Genomic DNA, 25,549 nt, shown 5'->3' with positions numbered 1-25,549 from the left:
AGCTTATTTAATTTACCCAGAGCCCTAACCTCTCAATGTCAAGACCAAAGAGAGAGAACAAAACATACCTTTTTAGTGACAGACATCACTTCACATAAGGAAATTAGTTTTTCTTTTCCTGGCTGGTTATTTTTATGGTTTATAGTGAGTCTCTGTGTCTCAGTTATTTCTGTATTCCACAGCGGCCGCCCTTAAAACAAACTTTGTACCACACTAAGAAAGCTTTGATATCCTGCCTGCAAACAATGGAAATTTGGAAGTCCTTAGCACACATGATCAAAGGGAATCTGCTTAGTGCAATGATGGCAACACACTCACAAGCACACGAACATGTACTCAGACACACATGCAGGCAGAGGAGCGCGCACACACACACACACACAAACACACCCTTAGTCAGTTTTTTAGGTCATCAAAAATTCCAAAAGTTGCGCTGAACTAACACCTTTGTTTATGAAACACCAAAACACAAATAAAATGACATGAATGGTGACAGTTGGAAGTGGAGTACAGTGAACATAAGGTGTAGCCTTTCATGGTTTTTAAAAAGTAGATTTTGCAGCATTTGGAAATGAAACCTTCAACTTTCATCTCAATTTGACAGCTGCTGCGCTCTCAGACCAGCACTGGAGGGAGAGGAAAATGTTCTTTCAATTCTTCCACCATGAAAGAAAGTTCAAATTGAATTGCCACGCCATAGCACTGAGGGGGAAGGGATTTGTCTTATAGATGTGACATTATCTTAATTCACTGTCCAGAACGCAGCATGGAGAAAAAGATGGGTTATATTTTCATTCTTGTCATATTCGTACGTCTTCCCACAACATACAGTGCTATTAATGCACTGTCTGAGAGGGTTTGATGAAGAGTGACTTCACTGAGCTGTGTGAGTTGCATCAGGCTGAAAAGAAAACAAAAACTCTGAGCAGAACTTCTCTGTACAAACCATTATTTTCTTCTTAGCAGAGATTAGAAATCGTGTATTTCACAGGTGCTTCTAGAAAAAAACACAGAAATTGGAACAGGTGTTCAAATGTCTCAGTTCGACTAAATGCAAAACCAAAAAAACCTTTTAGTCATGAGTGAAATCTGCAATGCTGCTTCCATTCGACTCGGTCTGCACCCCGGTGGCCTCGGTGTAAAGCAGTGAGGTCAATCTCCCCACCAGTGATAAATGAATGAATGAGAGCTTTATTGCTTCCCATTACATCTAGCCCCGAGAGAGCAGCAAATAAATGCATACAGCAATTTCTTTTTCAGCCTTTATTTATCCAGGGAATGCTGAGTAGAATAGTATTTCAGACCAGACTCTTTTCAATATTGCAACACTTTGCACTTCTACACAGGCCGGTAGCAAGGCATTATGGACCCTGTGCCCAGGAGGTGACTGCAGACCCGCGCCCACTTACCTCTCCCCTCCACCACCATTACTCCAGCTATGAGAAACATCAGTGTCAAATCAGCTGCGCCTTGCATGCATATTAAAAAAAAGTTTTCTGATCAGTTTTTGCAGAGCAAAGCAGACGTCATAACCACTTTTTCATAATTTGTCCCTTGCTCCCTTGTTTCCTTTAGTTTGCACAGAAATAATAAAATCAATACATTTTGTTTCTACATATTCTAGTTGATCAGATCATGAATTTTTACACACACACATTTGAGGGGAGTCGTCCTGAGGGATGGATAGTCGTCATCACTATATGTGCAGCCCTAGTTACACACATATACTACTGGGAGTTTTCCAGTACAAGACAAGGCTTCTACTGTCGGCACTAAGCAGGTCAGCAGATGCAGTTTTACAAGGCATACAACATTCATGCTACATGAATAATTGAAGCTTTACATTATGAGTCAGGAAAATGTAGGTGGAAAAAATGAGTCAGTAAGAGCCTCGAAGCATTTAACCCTCAAAAACTCTCCAGTGGAGCTGAGCAGCGGATTTAGGTTTAATGCCCCGAGAGTGTTTATGTGTGTATTTTATTAAAGGTCAAGATTTAGGTTGAGGTTTGACATTTGATTAAGAAAAAACCTAAATAATCCATCCATCGTTCTTTATGGCCAGTAGGGTTGCACATCTCTCTGTGATAAACGATTCGATATGAATCTAGATACACAGGTTACGATTCGATTCAAAAACGATATCCTTTTATTACAGACCGATTCGATACGAATCGATTCCATACAGTGTAAGAACGATAACCGGGTTACAGGCCGGAGTCAGTTATCAGTTTGAACCCGCTGACACAGTGAAGGTCATTAAATAATCTATAAAATAATAAGGCGGTTAAGTCACTGAGCTTCTGTGTGATAGTTAGATAGACATAAGACCTGGATCATGGATGTATTATAAGACCTGGATACGGCGCCGCCGCTCAGCCTTGCAGCCAATTTTTCCCAGTGGCCACTCGTGGTATTGCAGCGAAAAATCCCCTGCGGCCCAAAAAGCATTTTTCCCATAGACCGCAATAGTAAAAGAGAGGCCTGTAAAACTGTTAACAGGGCACCTCCAGCTGTGCACACAGCCAAATATCAATCTTTCTAATGTATATTTTTAAGCCATGGGGTTTTAATCTGTGTAAAAGTTTTTCAAAGCTCAGAAAAGTCTTTTTTCTCTGAGTGACGTCACCACTGTGTACGCGCACTCTATCCGCGGTCGTGCTGTGTCTCGGGAACGAGCATGGTTGCTAGGTTACTGCTAGCGTCGTCAGGACGAGAACAAGTTAGTGTGAAAAGTGAATAAACGGCACAAAGGAGAGTTTTCTTCTACACAAACCAAGTTCATTGATTTTGTGATTATTTTTTTCGCATTTATTCGTCACTTCTTGTACTTTTTTTCAGGAATGTAATTGTTTTTAATCGATATATTCGCCGCATAACTGGATTCACTAAGACGCCGCCATGCTTTTTCATAACTTCCTCCGTCACAGTTTCTTCAGGTATTTTAATTTAAGTCGCTGAGCTTCTGTGTGATAGTTTCTGTGATGTGTGAGCAGCAGTGTCTCATCCTGACTGCAGTTCACCAGCCTGTCATCCGCTCACAACAACCGCCTCATTATTTTATAGATGAATGACCTTCACTGTGTCAGCGGGTTAAACTATAACTGAGTCCGGCCTGGATGCAGCGTCCTCCGGGTCAGCAGCGGGGGCCTGAGCTGCTGCAGCCCGCTGCCCCTCTCTGTCCCTGAGGGGAAGAACCGTCCTGGACGTCCTCATCATCGTCTCTCTACCTCCCCACGTCCTCAGTGTGTGCTCAGTATACAGTAGCTATATGTTCAGTGGCATTCATCATTTAAATGAAATCTTTATAAAAAAATCATTTTGATATATTTTTCATTTTCAAATCAAATATCTGTGAAACAGAACAGTGAAAAATAGAAAGAGCAATGACGGGACATAAAGCATAACTACAGCCCTGCACAGTTTTGGTTGTTTTGTTTTTTTAAAGAAGACATGCCGTATAAATCTGCTTCTCAATGACAGAAAGTAAACGTAATAACTTTATCTGATGAGTTGTAGTTATCTGTCACATGCAGCATCAATATCTTAAAATTGCCTAAAAGACAATTTCAACGTAATATTTTTGCCTGGTTATGATTTTTTAAAATGTTGATTCCAATGTGACTTTCGGCTCTGAAGCTTCAGACTGAATGTTGTTGCCGTTTTAAATCCGTGTTTAAAGCCCCGGGCCGGTCCTGGATTAGTCTGTTAAACATCAAGTCCGCTAGCAGAGCACGCGTGAACGCGCAGCGCCAGATCGAGAACGTTTTTCGCTCGTTGTCATTGCCCAAAGGGATGATGGGAGTGACACTACTGCGCAGTCTCTATGGGCCGCATAACGCGGAAGTAACCCGGAAGCCAGAAACTTTTTCGGCGTATGCGCCAGGCGAGCAACTTGTATTGAACTGAATGAGCGCCATTTTTAGATCCGTCATCCAGTTCTTATAATACATCCATGACATCCATGGTGTGTAATGCCGCCAACCGATTCAAAGTCTCGCGATACCCGATCCATGACACTATAACCGATTCCTCTAGGAATTCATTGATAATTCGTATCGATTGAAGAGGCTGCCACCGATGCAGTCGTATCTCTCACTTGTTGAACCGAATATCCGGTTGCATCGGTTTATGGTTCACAACCCTAATGGCCAGCAATGAACACAATGAAAAGCAATACAAAGATTCTTTTAAATCACTTACCAAGTGAGTACATGGCTGTCAGCAAAAACTCGTTTTAGTAAAATTAGTCAAGTTCAGTGATGCAGTTTACTCAAATACTGTAAAGAATTTTCAGTAGGAAACATACTTTTCCTCCATTAATTTGGCAGTTAAAGTTACTAGTTACTGTACTTTGCAAATTAAATCTTGTGCTTTATTTTATCTTGACAAGTGTTTTCAGTTCTCTGGCTGATTACACCTCTCTATAAGGTGGGTGTAATATGATGCATTATTATTGATAAACCACGACAGACAGTATAATAACTAGTTAGGCATTTCCTTACCTATACCAGCAACAACATTAACGTGATTATCTTAAATGTATCAGTGGTAACAAATGAGTAACGGATACAAATATAATAACAGAGGTCACACTGTAAAGGAAGGACTACTTTTATTTTTGAATCTTTAAGTACATTTTTATACTTTCATGCTTTTACTTAGTTGATAGTTTTACATTGTGGTGTCGCTGCTGTAATATCATGCTGTACTGTATTATTTTCAGTGACAACACTGTATTTTAGTCTGAGAAACATTCTGATTCACTACTGCAATGTTGTGTTAAATTAAACGTGGTAACCATCAGTCAGCCCACTGGTGTAGCAACACAAAGCTGGTTAAAATGTCAGCAAAAAATAATGAGTGATATCATCACTGCCATCAGTCTTCCATTTGTGCCTCTTGACAACAGGAAATTGGTTACAGAATAAATTTGTTTAGCTGCTCAGCTTTAATGAGTTTGATTTTTTGATTTTGGCAAAACATGGGCCAACTTACAGAATTATATTATTACTCAGTCTGAGCGTTTGGGTAAAAGGGCAGGGCAGTCTCTACTACATTAAACCACCATATCAGCTCTTTTCCTTAAGTTTTCACTGCAGTGTAAATGATTACAACTTTATATATTCTCAGACTTAGAAACTATCTCATGCACTTTTTATAATGAATTCCAAACAAATATCCACTCCCTAACAACTGGCAGAATTAGTTATGATTACTGGTTGAAACACAGCATACGCATTCAGTGCAATAGCAAACTTGTTCTTAGAATTGTATTTTATTTATTCCAGTATAACATAACCTTTGATTCGTGACTGGTGTGACACATTCATATAATTGCTTATAACTTAAGGGAAATTTGCTGAACATTATAAAATCAAATTTTAATGCAAATCTAAGCAGTGGAGTTCAAATGTTGGCAAAGATTTGACTGGAGACTGGTGTTTTAAAAATGATTTAATCTGGGCACCACTTCCCCTGTGGCACGGATAATCTTATTGGTTGAGCTAAAGATCAATTGGCAGAGCCAGAGAAAAACAGGCCAAGTATGAATTCCAGCATTGCTTATTTGAGATGTGCTGTGTGCTTGAAGTAGAATGTGGTCAATTAAGATTCACAGCTGGTTACTCCCATCTGTCTTGGATTGCTCTCTGCTATAGATTATAACCCAGTTTGGCTGTAATATATTTTTCATGGAATGAATGTCAGGATTCCCTCAGGGCATTTCCATGTGTTCTCATGTGCCAAGTCATTATTTGATGTATCTACAGGAATCCCTTCAGCAAGACTTCTCTTTCTATCTGTTCTCCAGTTTGCATTCTTTTGTTTTGGATTGTGCTTTAACAATGAGAAATTGCATCATGAAAGACACAGGGTGCAAACAGACAGAGATTGGCAAAAAAATGTTAGCCACTACAAACTAATCTACACGTAGACAACTGTGTTGCAAGACCGGATGATGCAAAATCTCTGATTATGTCCAACTATTTTTTACAGTTTTCTCTATAACATCTGGTCATGGTAACTGGGGTTAAGGTCACAGTGAACATTATCTCTTGTTCTTCTTTGCTACTTCCTCCATTGGCACTGAACGTGAGCAGGGAGTCGTACTCTCCTGTAATCCTGGGCTGTTTGGTATGGCTACATTGCCATGGTTTTCACCCAGCACTAAGTGCATCTCACTTATTACTCACTAAAAGTATGACAATAGATGAGATTATTTCCAGAACTTTTGCCTGACAGAAATATTTATGTAATTGAAATCCCAATCTGTGCAGCTACACAGGCAGATCAGACCACCGTTTGTGATTTGTGCTGCGAAAGCTGATCAGCTGTGGTTAGCATCAGATGAGCTTCTGGTGCAGCTGAACAAGACTGTCATTCTCTCACTGCCTTGTTAATCACATATTTTTAGATGCATCAATATGACCACTCTATGTTATTTTCTATGTAAACACATGCACCTCTGCTGTCAACAGCAGCAGTATGATTACATTTGCTCCCTGGTTTGGCACAGGCACTGTAACGGTACTATCTGCTTAAACATCACTGTTCTGCTGTCTGATTTAACAGTGAAGAAGGGTAATGCACACTGCTTTTTGGTTATTCACTGTACCTCATGCTGAAATATTTTGTCCAGATAGAGGCACAGTATCACATTGAACTCATGAAGGACTTTTATTTTGAAACATTGCAAGAGACATGCTGTGCATCATGGGATAGGGAACCCACAGTAGTAAACAAGTCAGTATGGTGAGAGCATCTCCTGTGTCTTGCACTTTTCTCACGCCCCCGAAAGCACTGGCGGCAATACCTTAGTTTAGTGGTTCTCAAAGTGGGGTCCTGGGACCCCCAGGGGTCCTTGAGGGGGTTGACATGACAGAGTGTATCATGGGTTTTAAACACTGTCTGTAATAAAACATCTAAAAGCAAACACTTGGGTCCTTGATGTGAAAAACTTTAAGAACATGCCTTAGTTAACATGTAGAAGCTACTTAGATTTACTGTCTGTGCACAGTGTTAGTTCGTTGATGTGCAGATTGACAGTAACAGGAAGTCATTCTGGTGTTGCAGTGGTGCTAATTTAAAACAACGTTAAATGCTAATGTATGACAGTGTTAGCGTATCATTTAGATGTAATTCTGCTGATGGCTAACGTTAACGCTTATCGACCAGCTGTGCTGTAACAACAGCATCTCTGTTAATTACAGTTTCACCGGTCATGCACAAAGATTGTCAATAAAGGAGCTTCCAAGGAGCAAGCACATTGATGGATTGATTGAAAATCATTCAATCAATCAATCAATAAATCAATCAATCAATCAATCAATCAATCAATCAATCAATCAATCAGTGAAGGTGCTGGCTGCATGTGAAAATGGAGTTTGGCTGGTTGTTTAACTATGTCAACGTACTGGCTGTATAAAACATGACCAGGCTGGTATGTTCTTGCCCTTCATCCACATGCCTTACCCCACTGAGTGTAAGATACTGAAGTCAGGGAGATTATCCATACTCAACCATTTGCCACTAGAAAAGACAAGGAGTAACTGGTGTGAGCGCCTTAAATGAGTCTATAATTGAAAGACCTGTTTTGTCAGTGAATACATGATGCAAATTTAATTTTCATACCTGCTTCTTCTGCTGGCATTTGTAAAAACACTGGTGTCACAGGAGGTTTTCTGCCGTTCACCTATTATCTCATATAAGAAAGCCAAATACATGCTTAGTAATAGTTATTTAGTAGTAGAGGTAATTTTTTTTTTCTTGTTTGGGTAGATCTTCAATCTTTCACACTGCAGAGGCCAATGACAATCAAATTATCATAATTATTCATTAATATGCAAATGAGCCCAGATGTTCAACAAGCAACAGATGTGCATTCCTTGTACACAACAGCTCAATATTGAAAAATGCCACAGAGATGACGACACAGAATAGAAAGTGCGGGTAATTTAATACAACGCACTTAACTCCCACTTATTGTGTCAAAAGAGCATTAATGATGGAGATCCATATCAAATTATATGTCTGTTTCGGCACCAAACCAAAATGCTCACAGTCATAAAAGGGCCAAAACATCTGCAGAGACCCACTCAGGGAGGAAGTGAGAAAAACAAAAATAAACAAACAAACAATGGATCATTTACATTTAACTGTATTTCTTAAGATGATGTTTTTCACAGGTGGTTGATAAAACAGGATTTTCAAAGGGCAGTAATTAAGCAACATTATAAAAAATATATTTAAATTTAAATCCAAATACATAATTCCAACTGCCTCACAGGGCTATATTAACTATTGTTTAGAGGTAAGACACTACAGTACAGTTGCCGAGGGTTTTTTTTTTATGCCCCCCCCCCCCTTTGCTGCGCAGTCATCCTGTTATGTCTGTCTTACTATATGTTGTATGCCCTATGTGTAGACAGGGTGATTGTTGTAATTTCACTGTAATTGTACTTGTACTGTTACAGTGACAAATAAAGCTCATAATCATCATCATCATCATCATCATCAAATGTGTACGTATTACAGCTATTGTATCTATACACAACTGCTGTGAAATTATGGTCCATGGACGTGAGCAAAATAAACATATACCAGGAGTCCATATAATTAGTCCCGTCCCGTAGTGCAGCTCCAGGCTTGAATCACTTGTTTGTAATAATAAAAGTGCCGTTAATGAGTCTGGTCCCAATTTCCAGATTCAGCCTTTGATGCAAAGTCTTCTGGGAGAAGAGAAGAATGATTCTCTTTAAAGAACAGAATGTAAATATGTATTGTTGACTATACTAACATCATACTATGTAGTGTACAGTATGTGCATATTTTATGTACGCATAGTGCAAGAATATACAGCGTGAGACCACTTTCCTTTTGGACTGGAATGCATTAATGGTACATTAGCATAAGACCCCAAGATAGTGAACCAAGGCCAACAGTTCCAGGACCCTGGGAACTCCACATTCACTTGTTACTTTCTAAAATTTTAAAGAAATTGAAATATGTTTGGAAACATGTACCACAGCTTGGGCAGGGTGATTGGTTGGTTTGTGAGGCTCAGTGGGTTGGGGTGCTTGTTGTGGGCCATGTTGCTCATTATTGCCACAGGGACCACTAATGGGTTAATCTGGTCCTGCTGAGAGCTCTTACACTTTTAGAAGATTTTCCACATTTCTATTATTATTATGGACAACCTTTTTGAAATGGATTTCCTACAGTTAAGCATATGTTGCATTTAGGTTAAAATAAGTACTTCCTCAACATTAGATGATCTTTGTTGTCATGGTTACAATAACAACAAATTGGTTAACTTTGTCAAACGGTCATACATCATAGAAACAACATAAACTGCTACTTTCACATGGGTCTCTCCTGTGTCATATTCCTGTGTTTTGTTGACCCATCCATCCACCACAACCTCCTCCTTGTGTGGACTTTGTCGCTCTATAAACTACGTCACTGCACTTTTCCCTTCGCTGCTGTCATAATTACTACGACCACTAATAACAAAACATAACTATGGGAGATAATAACCTGCTGCACAGACGACCTCTGGGCTTTGTTTTTTATACGAGGACAGTCTAAATGTTCATCGACTCAGTCATTTTTTTAACCATTAATGAATGTCCTCTTGACTCACTCTTCTGAGCTGAAAGCAAAACAAAAAGAAATGTCTTCCCAAACACCAGCGACTCCTCATTCTCCAGGACAGTGGCATAGATAGTGTAACTCATAGCTTATGTACATACCCTGGCTGAGCTTCCAAAAGATGAAAGACCCCTCCTATTTTCTTCTCTGCCATTCTGTTTGAAAGTGAAGTTAATATGCATTGTGTTGGGCCTTCTGGGGTATTGCAGGGCATAACAAACAACGTGGCTTCCCTCAGGATTTTTTCATGTGTGCGAAATGGAACTCATTGGGGGAATTTCGAATAACCACTGTAACTACTGTTCCTGTCACACTTCTTTTTCTGTCTTCAGTTTCTTCCCTCTTCCTCTCAAGCACCAGCAATTATTTGACTGGCATTGAGCAAGCTGCTTTGTGAGCCACCTGCTCGTTATTCATTGTTACCCCACTGCCTCTCTAGAGCGCCTTGTCCCCTCTCGAAGAAAAAAAAAAGACCTCAGTCTCAATCAATGAGCTTTAGTGGCAAGAGGATGCATTAAGGAAACAATAGAGCATGCACAATGGTGCACTTGTTTTATGCGTAAACAATTTCTGAGTGGAGGGATGCCTGCTGCCAGAAACCATTTGCATGGAATAAGAGAATACAAAGTGTAAGTTGGAGTTTCACTTGACACCCTGTCTTTACATGTGGGGATTTGCTTGTGCTGAAAAACATGCAGCTGATGCTCTCTGAAAGGCAGCGGACGAGGCAGAGAAATTATCTCGGCTCCAGATATAAACATTTGAGAAATAACAGAGTGCTGGTTAATTTGTGTCCATCTGCATGGCAGATATCTCTCCGTGCCTGTGTATATAGATACTGACAGAGGTGTTTCCTGTGGTGTATGATAACACCTCTAAATGGATGAGTTTGGAGTCTCCAGGTGGATCAAGCTCTCACTGTTTTATTGGGACTTTTGATATCATCATCATAGATGAACTGTTGAACCATTATACTGAGTATCTTGAAAAGTATGTACATCAGTTACTCAAACATGTTTTTAAGGCAGTGCATGCACATAATTAAGATACATAATGTGGCAAATCGGATAGAAGTCCAGTCTCAACAAAGCTGTGTACATGAAAGCATCCAAGAAACACTCAGGACAGATTGAAATCCCATTGTTTAAGCCGATGGTAGTGTCGCTCATATGTAATCTCTGCTCCACCTGTAGAGTAGCTGTGTCAGTGAGCAGTGTGTGGAAATAACCACTCACTCTGATTTTCTTTATACATTCCCGGTCTGTCTTGCTACTTGTGGTAACAGCACTAAAGTTCCACTGAAATGAGCCGTTGTTCTGTCTCACCCGGCTGGCTCCAGCCGTATGTGACCAAATACAAGGTGCACCAAGCTGCTTTAGCATCGATCTGATCACTGATCAGTTTAACTACTGAGTGATCTGCATGGGTGGTGGACCATTGATCTGTATAGGTGAGGTATGAAGCTGATATAACTTTTGTCTCACTGGTAGTTCATAAATACATTTGTGTTTATGGATAGTTGTTTGCAAATGATAGTTAAACTGTTATTGTTGCAACTTAACTGCTTACTGTAAGTTCTGCTTACTGCTTACTTAACTGCTTACTGTAAGTGTGTGTGTGTGTGTGTGTGTGTGTGTGTGTGTGTGTGTGTGTGTGTGTGTGTGTGTGTGTGTGCGTGCGTTCTTCTTCCTCTGATGTTTTTTGTCAGTTGTCAAACAGCTTCAGGAGCACTACCACCCCCCTCTGGACTGGAGGAGGGTTGTTTGTATGCAGCCAGGAAAACAAAAAGCAGAAGGCATATACTGTATGTGACAACCTTTTATCATTTTCATCAGGATTTGATCTGGATGCATGACACTTTAAATCACTAGTGTAGATGGGGCTTATATACTGTTATACTTTATTTCAGAATGTCTGCATCGTCATATAGAGGTAAGAGCAAAGAATCCATTTATTGTTGGTAAGAGCATTTGTCAGCAGTAACATTAAAGTATTTCAAAAAGTGTACTTGTAGTTTCAAGGTACATGTACTTAACTTGAGGAAAATATCATAATTTGCCTCAACAACTGTACCGCCCTCGCCAGAGTGTGGCAACTCCACCCATACAGTCAGTTAAACTCTCTTAAATCCATGAATGAGAAGAACGCCTGATTGCTGGGTCGATGATTTAATTTCACTCTTCACATTGAACTGGATCCAATAGGTGATAGACACAGAGTCTAGAGTAAGAGAGTGAAACTAGGAAAAAACAACCGAATACCTAAATTAGTTAACATCCTAGTTTCCATACACATAACATGAGCTATACAACCGCCTGACAAGCTAACTGACTGATGAGAGACCACAGTGACATGCTAGCATTCCGCAAGTTAACAATAGCATGAACGAGTTAGCGATAGTATCTAAAGCCTTTTAACTTCGTTTTTTTACAGCATAAAATCAATATGAATTATTCAATTACAACAGATATGTTATACATACAAGCGATGTCTCTTCTGGGGAATCAACAAGTGAGAAGCCTTTACTTTAAATGAATGAACGTCTACATTGTTCGTCAAAATTGCCGTATGATCGTCAACTTCCGGTTCTAGCGCAAAATACATTTTCAAAATAAAGGTCCGCCTGAATTAAAGGCGCTCTAAAATAAATGCATGGAATGAAATGTAAATGCCTGAAGGGCAGAACAACTACATTTATTGGACGGCTCTAGTTATCAGTTACTGTGATGAATTTTATATGCAAAACAATAGTTATTATAAAGCAGTGGTTACCGAACCCATTGATCATGATTGTCTTTTTCACTGGCCTCCCCCATGTCATAAACACATATTATGATATTAGACGAGAACATGCAGGTTGTGGAGAAATCACTGTGACCTGTTGATGTAACCATCATGATTTTATTTTTATAATGAAGAGTTACCTATACTTACAGGATAAGATATGCTACAAAATAAAGGTTTGCACACTAGAAAAGAACCAATCCAATCCATACAGATACTATAAAACAGCAAACAGACATACACGTGACTCAAAGATTTTACTATTAAATGACCAGTAGAGCCAGAACATCTGACATTCCTTGATATTAAAATGGGAATTTGAAATGGGGGTTTAACTTCCATGGCAGGCTCATTATTATCACTACCCCATTTTAAGAATGATTCATTTTGACAATAGGCTTATCACTTAAAAGTTTCATGTCCGTTGGGGATAAACCAAAACATTTATTGCACCAGCATCACTCGTGCTCTAGAAAAATTCCCTGTGTAACAGTGATCAAAGTGTGGACCCAGTGGCAAAAAGTCTAATAATACAGTGCATTTAATAATCTGACACTGTGATGGTCCTAGTGCAAGGTGAGTAGATTACTTATTATCTGTATTATGTACTTTTACTGATTTCCTGACGTAAAGTCTTGAATGCAGGACTTGGTTGCAAAAGGTCTTTAGGCTGCAGTGAGCGCACATGCACAACTGAAATCACACTGTGTATAAAACACACCATCACCTTGAATGTCCATAGTATGAAAGTAGCAGTGGAGTCTAAATAAACCCTCTGAACCAATTCAGTAAACGTATTAAAGCATTCTGGAAGAACAGGATACTTTGTGCGGCTGTGCCTGTGAGGCAACTTAGAAAAGAATAGACAGAAAAGCACATTGACCAAGAACGCAGTGACAGTCACAATCCCTCTCATTTTCTATTGTGTACGGCTGTGTAGGAAGCCAGTGCAGAGGGAATAGTTGAAGCATGACCAACTGTGGATCTATCAGGACATTGTTTGTAAAATTAGCTTGACCTTTTTACATGTAAGGACAATGCTCAAGTCCATGCAGATGCGCACACAAAACACAAAAACCTTCTTGATGAGCGGTCATTGTGAACGGTACAAGAGGACTCACTGCCACGACTCCACGATGCATTGTATGAAGTTCAGGTTTCTTCCTTTTCTCATTATGATCTACTACATGATGGATCAAGCTGGCCTCATTTATCAATAGGGTTACTTGTGCATCATTAAAGCTTTCTTTCACAACAGTAAGAAATATATTGTTACACATAGATCACTCTCTTTCTCTGTATCCATGATTGAATTGCCATTAGTGTTGTACAGATTACTTTGCCTTTCCATCTTAATGATCTTAAGGAGGATTGACCTCCTAGAATGAATTAGCACATCAATGAAGTTCAGTAACACCACAGCAAATTGTGTCATAGAACAAACTCTAGCTTTCACTTCCTGCTTATTATGCAGAAAAAAAAATTTTACACCTGATGCAAAAAGTGCAAAAAGACATCCTCTGGAGTCATATGTGCAAATAAAAAACTATAAAAACTACTTTGACTTCTGTCAGGGATTCGACTTCTGTTAGGTATTAAATGAGCATGAATGTTAAGGCAAGTTGAAAATCTGAGCTCAACATAATAATATGACTTTGCAAGGTATCTCAAATTAAGTTATCAGGATGAGCAGGTCACTTGGGTAATGCAAAAGATTATCATTTTTAATAAATCCTTCCTGTGTTGCCACGGGGAAATCCACACTGGCAAGATTTCAGGCTTAGTAAGCCAAACTCCAGCAGACTGGCTCTGTGCACAGCTGATCTTCAGGAGCTGAATTTATTTAAACGATCTTAGCTGAAGTAAGTTTTGCTCTTCCCATGTGAAACTTTTTTCAGGTACAGGGCAATTATAAGCTAATCGTTAGTCATTTACCAGCCACCAGCAAGAACCTTATTCCTTTTGTCAATGTGCCTTATTATTATTCTGGACATCTTTCGTTCCCTATTTGATGTGGAATGGATGTTTGGCATCCTGAGGACCCTTCCAGCAAATGGGGTCAGTGCACAATCCTCACCTGGAAATAGATTAAATTGTTGCTATATATTACAAATGACTTGTCAGCTGTCTTGTAACATGTGACCCTGTATGGCACAGCCCTGCCTTCTGGTCAGTAGCACTTAAAGAAACACAAGGATTGTTGTTGCTTGCTCAAACGTAGAGGTTGATTAGATTGCAAATCTCATCTGGGATGCAACGGTGAGGTGCACCATTGGAGCTCTCTTATATGAGTCTGTCAATGCTGCAGAGGTTGTTCCTTAACCGCAGACTTGACCCTAAATCGAGCTTGAGCGAATACAAGCTTTTGTTAATGCTTGATGGTAATGCTGTCCCTTACAGGAGAAACATTTGTAAAGAGGGCTGTTATTATTATTATTATTATTATTATTATTATTATTATATTTTAAGTTCCCATATTTTACACTTTTCTGTTGTTTTATTTCAAGTGTTAATATTCATAAGAAGATATATTTGTGTCCTTAAGAACCAAAAACCATATCAATGTAGTCATCTCTCTCAGGCTTCTCTCTGGAGCTCTAGTAACAACAGGTCAGTGAGCCAATCAGAAGAGAGATTCTGAGCCTCTCTTCTGATTGGCTGACTGTTTTCTGAGAGATCTAATGAAAATATAGTAGATTTCAGGTAAACACTTGCAGAAATCAAATCCTGCAAGATTGGATGGTGGGTCCAGGTGGGCGGGGCTTGGAGCGTGGCTGAGAGCTGTGACTGCTTTGTTGTGACATCACAAAGTAACAGAAGTCCTGATGGCTCATTTAAGGGCTCAGTTTCTGAATACAGGCTGAATTTCTCTGTGGACTGAGGCTTTGATACTTTCAAAGTATTAATAGAGAACCTAGACCCCCCTTATAATCAAAAGAGACAATATGGGACTTTATACAATATGGGACCTTTAAACAAAGCTGGCACAGTTGTGTGACATGCTTCCCATCTGTGAGCATTTTAATAAATAGGCTGTCTAGATTACTACAAAGCCTGAACAGCAAACATGGTGACCAGCTACAACTGCTGGTAACAAGGCTGACAAGCACAGAGACACACAGGGAACAGGTTGCCACATTTCAAACCTCCAAATTTTGGATAGAAAAATATGAATAATTACTGGAGTAAACACACAGAGCAAGCACACAGTAGTTTCCCATCCTTAGAGGAAGGACCAAGGCTGAATTCTAGTAAGCAAACAGTTCCACAGCAGTTTGAACTATATATGTGAAATATGTAAAAATCAATCTTCCAGTGTAATGGCTGCGATGGCTAGAGTAACTTATGGACCATCAGCTGTAGTATAAAGGTTACCACCATTGGCCTCACAGATGCATCAGCTAATATGTGCTGTTTAATGGTGCCACTAAATGACACTCCTGTCATTTTCATGATTTGCCGGCTGAATATGGGGCAACATTTCATGATAATTTCCCACCAGCATTAGCTGATGTTAATATTATCATAAAAAGACATAGTGCAGGAAGTTTCAAACTGACAACAGTATTACAAGGGGTGAATCAGTAAAAACATTAAGTATTATCAATGGTGACAAACACGTTTGAGGAGTTGTGGAAATGTTAAACAATATCCTAAACAAATACATATTACGCTCATGTTACCAAAAGGTTTGAAGACTGTTCTTTCCTCCCAACTGTTCACAGTGAAGTCAGGTTATACCGGTTCAGCATTCCTTTCATTTCGGAGACATTTTTGACAGATTTTAGAAAACATCCCCCACCTTCCAGCGTTCTGTCTGTCTGTGGGTGATTGACTCAGCTGCTGACTGTTTGTGTAGGTGGTTGAGGCCAGCTGTTGACTGTTTCTTATGGAAATGTGATAAAAGTGTCTCTTTGCTTTCAGATTGTTGTCAGTGTTGTCCACAGTTTGTGGACACAAGTTGAACATTCCTGTTTAATTCTAAAACAACTGATGTAAGTGGTTTTGACAGAACTGTATGATGCCTGTACTGTAGTAATGACTCGGTCAAGTAAACCAGTCAATGTCCTCCATGATGAACTGCTTGAAGTCTGCTCTGAACTCAATTATAAATCTCCGTACCAGAGTCCTGGGGACTGATGCATAAAAATCTGTGTAGATTCATGACTGAAACTATGTCTCTGCACAAAATGGAAAATATGCATGTGCATTCTTTTGGTCAGAATTATATTCACTGATTGTTGGTCATTATTAACAGGAGTTCATCAGTAAACTTTAGTACAATAACTCCAAACTCCTGTTTTACTCTGAACTTCATTTGTCAGAACTAGGGGCGTGTTAATTAGGCTCCAGACAGGAGTCTTAAATTGTGATTAAATATTAAAATAGTATCTAAATAGTTTACAGAATGACTCACAATAAATAATGAGTATCTAATATTAAACAATGCTAAAGGAAACACTGAGCAGGAAAACGCAATTATTTCCTTTATGAATTGTCAAAATGTTTTTGCTGTGTAAAAAGCAAAACTTATAATAATGAATTCAAGCTTTTTTTTTGTTTTATGTTAAATTCTGTGTCTCTCCTTATTTTGAATTTTCACTTCATTGTATCTAACTTGGCTGGCTTTTAAAAAAACGTGTATGCATGGTCAAAAGAATACATGAGGTGTCATAGTCTCACTGCACATTCTGTGTTTATGAATACCAATTCATGTGTGGGAAAATGACACACACATGGTTTTTGTGTGTATGCATCATTTATGCATCTGGCCCCAGTACGGGTACAGTTTTGTTAACCTGTAATCGGGGCTTTGGGTTAGAATAAGAATAAGAATAAGAAATAGTTATGTCCTCAACATTAGACAATATTTGTCTAAATTGCTGGTTTCATACAGGAATCAAACACCGCTCTCCTGTGTCATATTCCTATGCTTTGTTGACCCATCCATCCACCCCAACCTCCTCCTGATGTGGACTTTGTCGCTCTATAAATGTCACATCACCACACTTTTCCCTTTGCTCCTGTCATTATTACTGTGACTGTGAGAGGTCACCTAATGACTGTATGTAAGTATTGGTCATAATGACCTGCTCCACATATGAGTTATGGGGTCATTTATTGCAGGACAGTCTCAAAATATTATCTAGGAAAATGGTGAAGTTATACTTTTGTGGCTGTAATGTTTGGTCATATGACAACATTGTTGCCTCACAGTGGAAATAGAGAGGAGAAATAAAGTTTCCCACTGTGGCATGAAAGGTCCCTTATTGTACAAAGGTAGATGTCCACATCTTTTTTGATTATAAAGCAGGTCTAGGTTCTTTATTACCACTGTGAAAGTATCAAAGCCTCAGTCCACAGAGAAATGCTCACAGCCTGTATTCAGAAACGGAGCCTTAAAACAAGCCATCAGGACTTCTATTACTTTGTGATGTCACAACAAAGCAGTCACTGCTCTCAGCCATGCCTCATACCCAACCCACCTGGACCCACCAGCCAACCTTGCAGGATCTGGTTTCTTTGATTGTTTACCTAAAATATGCTATAGTTTTATTTGATCTCTCAGAAAAAGTCAGAAGAGAAAATCAGGGCCAATCAGAAGAGAGGCTCTGAGACTCTCTGATCTGATCTGATCTCTCATCGACCTGTTGTTACTAGAGCTCCAGAGAGAAGCCTGAGAGAGGAAATATAAAACTACTTTTTTGGTTCTTAAAACCACAAATATATATATATATATATATATATACTGTATATATACTGTATATATACTGTATATATATTTATATGTAGATCTTAACCCATATGGAAACAGAAAAACTGTTTGGAAACATAGTGTTAGGCTAAGGCTCCAGAAGACCATAGTCACGGTAACTAGTGGAGAGTAAATACAGTAAGAGTTTCTTTACACCTGTGCCAATCAAACATATTGAAGAAGATTCTGCAGGATCTCAGCCGCCTCCAGTCTCTCTCGAACCTGTGTTTAATTCTAACAAATGAACGACATCTCTATCTCCCTGGCCTCATGTTCATATTTATTTTCAGTCTGAGATTGTCAGAGGAAATCTCTCACCACACAGCTGTTAGACATTTCCTAATAACGAATTAACTCATCTGAACCAGGCAAGCTCACATTCCTCACATGCTGCATCTTGAAGTCGAATATTAGGTTTGGGCAGAATTTCATCATAAGTTTTTATGATATTTTTCTTTTTCTTCTCTCCCACTTTGTGTTTGCTTTGCTTGGAGCTTGAAATCACAACCCACCAGGTCAAATTATTATCTGGAGTGTCGTGATTGATTGACAGGCAAGAAGGGGGGGGGGCATTTTCTCAGGCTTTAAAATGTTTTATGTGCAGCTGTCTGTGAAGGGGCAGATCTGCTGCTATTTCCATCTTGCATTTCCCATCAGTCCTCTGTAAGTTTTGTTACAGTCAGGTGAATTCAGGCTGATTCAGTATGTTTCAAGTGAGATATCATGGCTTTACATTTTGCTCAGCCACTAAAACACACTCTCCACATTGCTTCATCTGGATTCTTCACACTGCTAAATACAATTCTGCCTCGTGCAGTGCTGCCAAGTCATCGTTACCTCCCCTCTGTCTTCAGTTACCTCCTATCTTGAATGTATTTACCCTCACTTTACAATGCGAGGAGTCAGATGTGCAGCTCCATGCACCTTCATTTTCCAGTGGCCACGATTCTGCTAACACTAAAGTAAGAGCGGTCTGGGTTGGTTATAGGTGAAGCACTTGTTCCATGAGAACGTGCCTTCCTCACTTTGAGGCTTTTAGAGAGCTCTCTCTTCTTTTGAGAGACTTTTCTTCATCTACGTCCTGTGCTTCACGGAGACGTGGCTGTGTGGATCAATTCCGGACTCTGCGCTGGAGCTGGCCGGCTTCCAGCTCTTCAGAGCGGATCGCGACACAGAGCTGTCCGGCAAAACGAAAGGTGGAGGAATCTGCTTTTATGCTAACAGTGGCTGGTGCAGAGACGTGACAGTGATCCTGCAGCACTGTTCTCCTGACCTGGAGACTTTCATCATAAACTGCAGGCCCTTCTACTCCCCCCGTGAGTTCACCTCATTCATCCTGGTCGGTGTTTCCATCCCACCACAGGCCACAGCAGATACTGTGTGTGGAGCGGACCAACCCGGACTCCGTAGTTATTGTCCTTGGTGACTTTAACAAAGGTGACCTCAACCACAAACTGCCCAAATACAGACAGTTTGTTAATTGCCCGACCAGAGAGGGGAACACTCTGGACCACTGTTACACCACAATCAGTGGTGCTTATCACGCCGTCCCCCGGGCTGCACTGGGCCACTCTGACCATGTCATGGTCCACCTGATTCCCACATACAGGCAGAAACTAAAACTGAGTAAACCTGTTGCGAGGACATCGAAGCAGTGGAGCAGTGAAGCCATAGAGGATCTGCGGGCATGTTTGGACTGCACTGACTGGGAGGTGTTCAGGACTGCTTCCAACAGTCTGGATGAGTTCACAGAGGCTGTGACGTCATACATCAGCTTCTGTGAGGACTGCTGTATCCCATCACGCACCAGGGGGAGTTATAACAATGACAAACCCTGGTTCACAGCTAAGCTCAGTCAGCTCAGGAGGCAAAAGGAGGAAGCTTTCAGGAGTGGGGACAGGGACAAGTTTAAAGAGTCCAAGTACAGGTTTAGCAAAGCGGTGAGAGAAGCTAAACGACTGTACTCTGAGAAACTTCAGCTCCAGTTCTCAGCCAATGACTCTGCTTCTGTCTGGAAAGGGCTCAGACAGATCACTAACTACAAACCTAAACCCCCCCACTCCACTAACGACTTCCATCTGGCCAACGATCTGAATGAGTTCTACTGCCGCTTTGAAAGACAGTGGGACAAGCCTGACACTAACCTCCACATCAGAGCCACACCAGAACCCCCCTCCTCCTCCCCTACCAAAGGAACATCTCTCTCTATCCTGGAGAGAGATGTCAACAGGCTTTTTAAGAAGCAGAACCCCCGCAAAGCAGCCGGTCCTGACTCTCTCCATCATCCCTGAAGCACTGTGCTGATCAGCTGTCTCCAGTGTTCACGGACATCTTCAACACCTCACTGGAGACCTGCCACGTGCCAGCCTGCTTCAAATCCTCCACCATCATCCCTGTCCCCAAAAAACCAAGGCCCACAGGACTAAATGACTACAGACCCATTGCCCTGACCTCTGTGGTCATGAAATCATTTGAGCGCCTTGTCCTGTCCCACCTCAAATCTATCACTGACCCACTCCTGGACCCCCTGCAGTTCGCCTACAGAGCCAACAGGTCTGTAGACGACGCCGTCAACATGGCTCTCCACTTCATCCTCCAGCACCTGGACTCCTCAGGGACCTATGCCAGGATCCTGTTTGTGGACTTCAGCTCTGCCTTCAACACCATCATCCCGGCTCTGCTGCAGGACAAGCTCTCCCAGCTGAGCGTGCCTGACTCCACCTGCAGGTGGATCACCGACTTCCTGTCTGACAGGAGGCAGCACGTGAAGCTAGGAAAGCACGTGTCTGACTCCCAGACCATCAGCACTGGATCCCCGCAAGGCTGCGTTCTTTCTCCTCTGCTCTTCTCCCTGTACACCAACACCTGCACCTCCAGCCATCAGTCTGTCAAGCTCCTGAAGTTTGCAGACGACACCACTCTCATTGGACTCATCTCTGATGGCGATGAGTCCGCCTACAGGTGGGAGACTGAGCGTCTGGTGACCTGGTGCAGGCAGAACAACCTAGAGCTAAACGCTCTGAAGACAGTGGAAATGATAGTGGACTTCAGGAAGAGCCCAGCCCCACCCACCCCCATCTCCCTGTGTGACTCCCCCGTGGCCACCGTGGAGCATTTCCGCTTCTTGGGAACCACCATCACAGAGGATCTCAAATGGGAGCTGAACATCAGCTCCCTCATCAAAAAAGCTCAGCAGAGGATGTATTTCCTGAGGCAGTTGAAGAAGTTCAACCTGCCAAGGACTATGATGGTGAACTTCTACACCTCCATCATTGAGTCCATCCTCACCTCCTCCATCACCATCTGGTACGCTGCTGCCACGGAGAGGGACAATAACAGACTGCAGCGTATCATCCACTCTGCGGAGAAGGTGATTGGCTGCAATCTTCCGTCCCTCCAGGACCTGTACGCCTCAAGGACTCTGAGGCGTGCAGGGAAGATTGTAGCTGACTCCTCCCACCCTGGACACAAACTCTTTGTGACACTCCCCTCTGGCAGGAGGCTGCGGTCCTTCAGGACCAAAACCTCTTGCCACAAAAATAGCTTCTTCCCATCTGCTATTAGCCTCATCAACAAGGCTAGAGAGCCCCACTGTTGCTGATCCCCCTGATCCTCAATTGCACCAATCACCAGAAAAAATCCTTGTATGTGAAAACATACTTGGCAATAAAACTGATTCTGATTCTGATTCTGATTCTGATTAAAGCTTGGGTTTCTAAAGATTCCACAAGCACAAATTGCAGGTTATTTGGTAAAACCACAAGCGTGTAAAAATGTATTACATTCAAGTCAGCAGCCTCTTTCTGCCTTCTCCCAGCTGCCCTTAAACATGTTCGCAGCTTGAGTCTTTCAGTCCTCTGTCACTACATGTTTCCTGACTACCAGCCAGTCCTCTAACCTGAACAAGCATACAGGTGTTTTTTTTTTCAACCCTCTGATATGACCTATACATATATGGTGTATGGTATACACGACCTTGGTTGTCATGGTTACAAAAATAAACATGCAGATTGTACCAACAGCAGTGTACCTACCTTTGTCACCATGGTTACTATAATACTGTCAAAACGATCATGGCTTAGTTAGGTTTAGGAAAAGATGGAGATTTGTGTTAAAATAAGTACTTCCTCAACATTAGATGATATGTGTTGTCATGGTTACAATAATAACAAAGTTATTAACTCTGTTGAGTGGTCATGGAAAATATAAACCTATAGTAACCTGCTGCACAGATGACCTATGGGCTGGTTTTTAACAGGACAGTCTCTTCCTGAAAGTCTAAGTTGAAAGTCTGCCTCCCTGTTTGTTATCAGACATTATCTTTGCTCCTGAAAATTGCTAACAGCTAAATGCATCAGAGACACAGACCTCATGACCCACCAGTCAGTTTCTCCATTATAACTTATTTGTTTTTTCTTCACGTGTTGGTGTTATTAATGAAAACTTCTCTATTAAATAAGTATTTGCTTATCTCTTGAAAGTGAATATTTGGCGTACTTCAAGCATTCCCACAGATGCAGTGAATGGAGAGCAAACATTTCCACCAAAGACTGCTCATATTTTCTAAACAGGGAAAGAAGGCTGAAAAATCCATAATGTATTATTACTTAAGTGAAGGTGCTGAATGCCTCCACATGAAAACTGGAGAACCTGGTGCTGTGGGACCCAAAAGAAGCAATTTTCTATAGTCGCGCTTCAAGAATAGTGTCTCAAGGAAAGGACAAATGCAAAGGCAGCGTTTGGTATTTGTCCTTGCCCTGTATTCATGTTTAGAAAGGTTCACAGTTTGTCATATACCATGAAAAAAAATCATAGAAGCTTATCTTTGGTTCAAGGACAGTCCTTCCTCCATTGGAATTTTTTCCCATCAGTTTGAGTTTAAAACATATTTCAGCCTTATAATATGAATTTGTGGTCATAGCGGAGTTCAGTTTTATACATTGTTATATTGTTTTGTTTTATATATAGTTTTATATTGATTTTAAGAAGCCTGAAAGGGTCCAAAGTACTTTGGGTTGCAGCACTGTAGTGTTACATCTTTTCCTTGTCAATAGTTTTAGAACACAGTTTTCTATTTGTGTTAGTTTTCTAATGGCCTTAGGGAAATGCACACACTACAGCTTTAGGTGAGACTTTTATGTGCTTTGACTTGTGTTAGATTGTAGTGACTGCATGTTCAAAGCATTGTAAAGCGCACTCATCCTGCTTCTCCATCTGCGCCTCAGCACTGGATCGAGAATTTTTACTTATGGTCCTTTGAGTTGTGTAATTATTGCTTTTATTTATTTATTTATTTGTTGCTCTTATCTCTCAGACAGTCACAACAAATAACAGCATCTGCACTGGTATTGATCTCCTCTCCCACACACGTAAACACACACAAACACGCACACACATGAGTTGTCGATAGCCACTAGAATATGTTCCTCCAAGCAGCAAAGCACTTAATTAAATAACTTAAAAACATCCCCACCCTGAGGATGAAAAAAAACCTCAGAAGTGAAGCGATTTGTTGACACAGTAATTTCTTGAAATTGATTTTTGTGAATCTGAAATTGTTTTTATTATCTTGTTGTAGAAAATATGACAAAACATGCGCAGCAAAACATGAGTTGTGTGTTCTAACTGTGCTAATTGTGTATCTGGGGAGTTTGAAGTGAAACAGACCTTCACCTCCACTTGATGTTATTCCAGAGAGCTGATTGAACATGTAGCAACATTTCAGAGAATTTATATCCGTATATGGAATAATGGAAAATCCCTTTGTAATTGTTGTTGATTCCTTCTGACTTTCTTTAGCAGTCCTGAATCCCTCTGACTCATCTGACTCAGCTGAGACAGAGGCCCTCTTCACAACATCCACTCACTCACTGCATAGTCCTCTATATGGTGAATCAGCCATGTTGTAGTGCTGTTTGAATGTTCAACTGTAAATTTTATCCACTGTGTAGTGCACTACAAAATCAAGCTACATCGATCAAGCTAGACCACTGCAGCCTGCTAACTTTAGCTGCTAGCTAATGGGATTTTATCAACCATTGAAAGTTCCTGGTGAGCATAAAACTCCTAAGGCTTTCAAAAATTATAATGAAGACATCTGTCGGGACCACATTGTGCAAACAACACAAACTGACAAAACAGTAAGAACTGACAAAAACAGAGTAAAGATCATTCTGTAGACACACATTAAAAAAAATATAATACATGACAGATGCATAAAGATTTCATGTCTTGTATGATAGCATGTATTTTAATGTATTTTGCCTCATATGTAGTGCAGATGCTCTTGCATTATAATATTATGAAATAATATAATAATTATTATTGGCATAATTATGTAACAGTTTAACATTGAAGTAGTGTCTGAAACGTCCGAAGCTGCTGTCCACACTCCTCCCCTGGTGAGTCTTCTGTGTAGCAAACACTGTATAGTGGGCATGTGAGTGAACAAGTGGACAATCCGAATACAGCCCGGATGTGCTGACTGAGAGATACCGTCATATGTGTGTCCCCAAGCAACAAGGTGTGAACAAAGGTGCCTGCATGAGAGCATAGACACTGGTTAGGTTGTTTGTTAGCTTGTTATTACCCCAGGCTCATAATCAACAGAGCTCCAGGCAACAAGCCCTCCGACTGTTTTCCTAACTTAGCTGGTCATCAGCGGAGCTAAGCTACATACTAACAGCCAGTGTGTGTCTGCAGTGTGACAAGATGGATCGTAAGATTAGTGCAGGGGAGGGCAATCTCAACACATCTTAAGGACTGAACAGCTACAACACCTTTTCCTCTTCTTTCCCTCTTACATCCCACTCCCCCACTTCCCACACGAACTACTCTGACCACTGTCTTTCATCTCTCTCTTGTGTGTGTATCTCACTCACTGACTCAAGTTACAGTGATTAGCTGAGAGATGATTTACAATGCATGCACTCGGTCTGTGGAGTTTCTTGGACCAGAGCTAAACCAGAGCTGTAAAAGCTTGAAAAGCTGTGCTCTATCAAAATATAATATTTTTTTCAATTTACAGATTGTAGGTTTGGGTGGTCCCATCTTCAAACACCCTGGCCCCTGTAAATGAAAATACATGCGAGAGGCTTGTTGTGTTTTCTCTTACCTTGACTTTCACAATATTATGAAGTCTGTGAGGACACATCAGCTGATGAAGGCATTCCTGTGGGATTTCAAAGCATTTGACTCCATTGCTATGTGTCAGAGGGGATGAACAGAATATGCAGCCAGTGATATCTGGTGTTAGCATGAGTTGTTGCAATGTGTCACACAGATGAAAGTCAAAACCCAACTTGTGTGTTCAGGGTCAAGTGAAAAGCATCCCCAGCTCAGCACTGCGTGCAGTTTAGCCAG

General features: G+C 40.7%; 1 protein-coding gene and 1 long non-coding RNA gene across 3 annotated transcripts in view; one reads left to right on the top strand and one right to left on the bottom strand.

The window, feature by feature from the left end:
• ntm (neurotrimin) overlaps positions 1-25,549 on the top strand; it is a 419,652-nt gene that overhangs the window by 105,539 nt on the left and 288,564 nt on the right. The gene's annotated exons all lie outside the window — the stretch shown is intronic.
• On the bottom strand, positions 3,449-18,103 carry LOC139607964 (uncharacterized). The gene is made up of 2 exons (XR_011684926.1): positions 12,131-18,103; positions 3,449-11,887 (listed from the first exon to the last, which is right to left on the bottom strand). It is a non-coding gene; the product is annotated as an uncharacterized lncRNA (long non-coding RNA).

Source organism: Trachinotus anak, unplaced genomic scaffold (genome assembly GCF_046630095.1).
Source record: "Trachinotus anak isolate AG129_WGS33_773 ecotype Australia unplaced genomic scaffold, CSIRO_AGI_Tana_v1 ptg000024l, whole genome shotgun sequence".
Classification (NCBI taxonomy): domain Eukaryota; kingdom Metazoa; phylum Chordata; class Actinopteri; order Carangiformes; family Carangidae; genus Trachinotus; species Trachinotus anak.
This window is presented reverse-complemented; position numbering and strand designations above follow the sequence as displayed.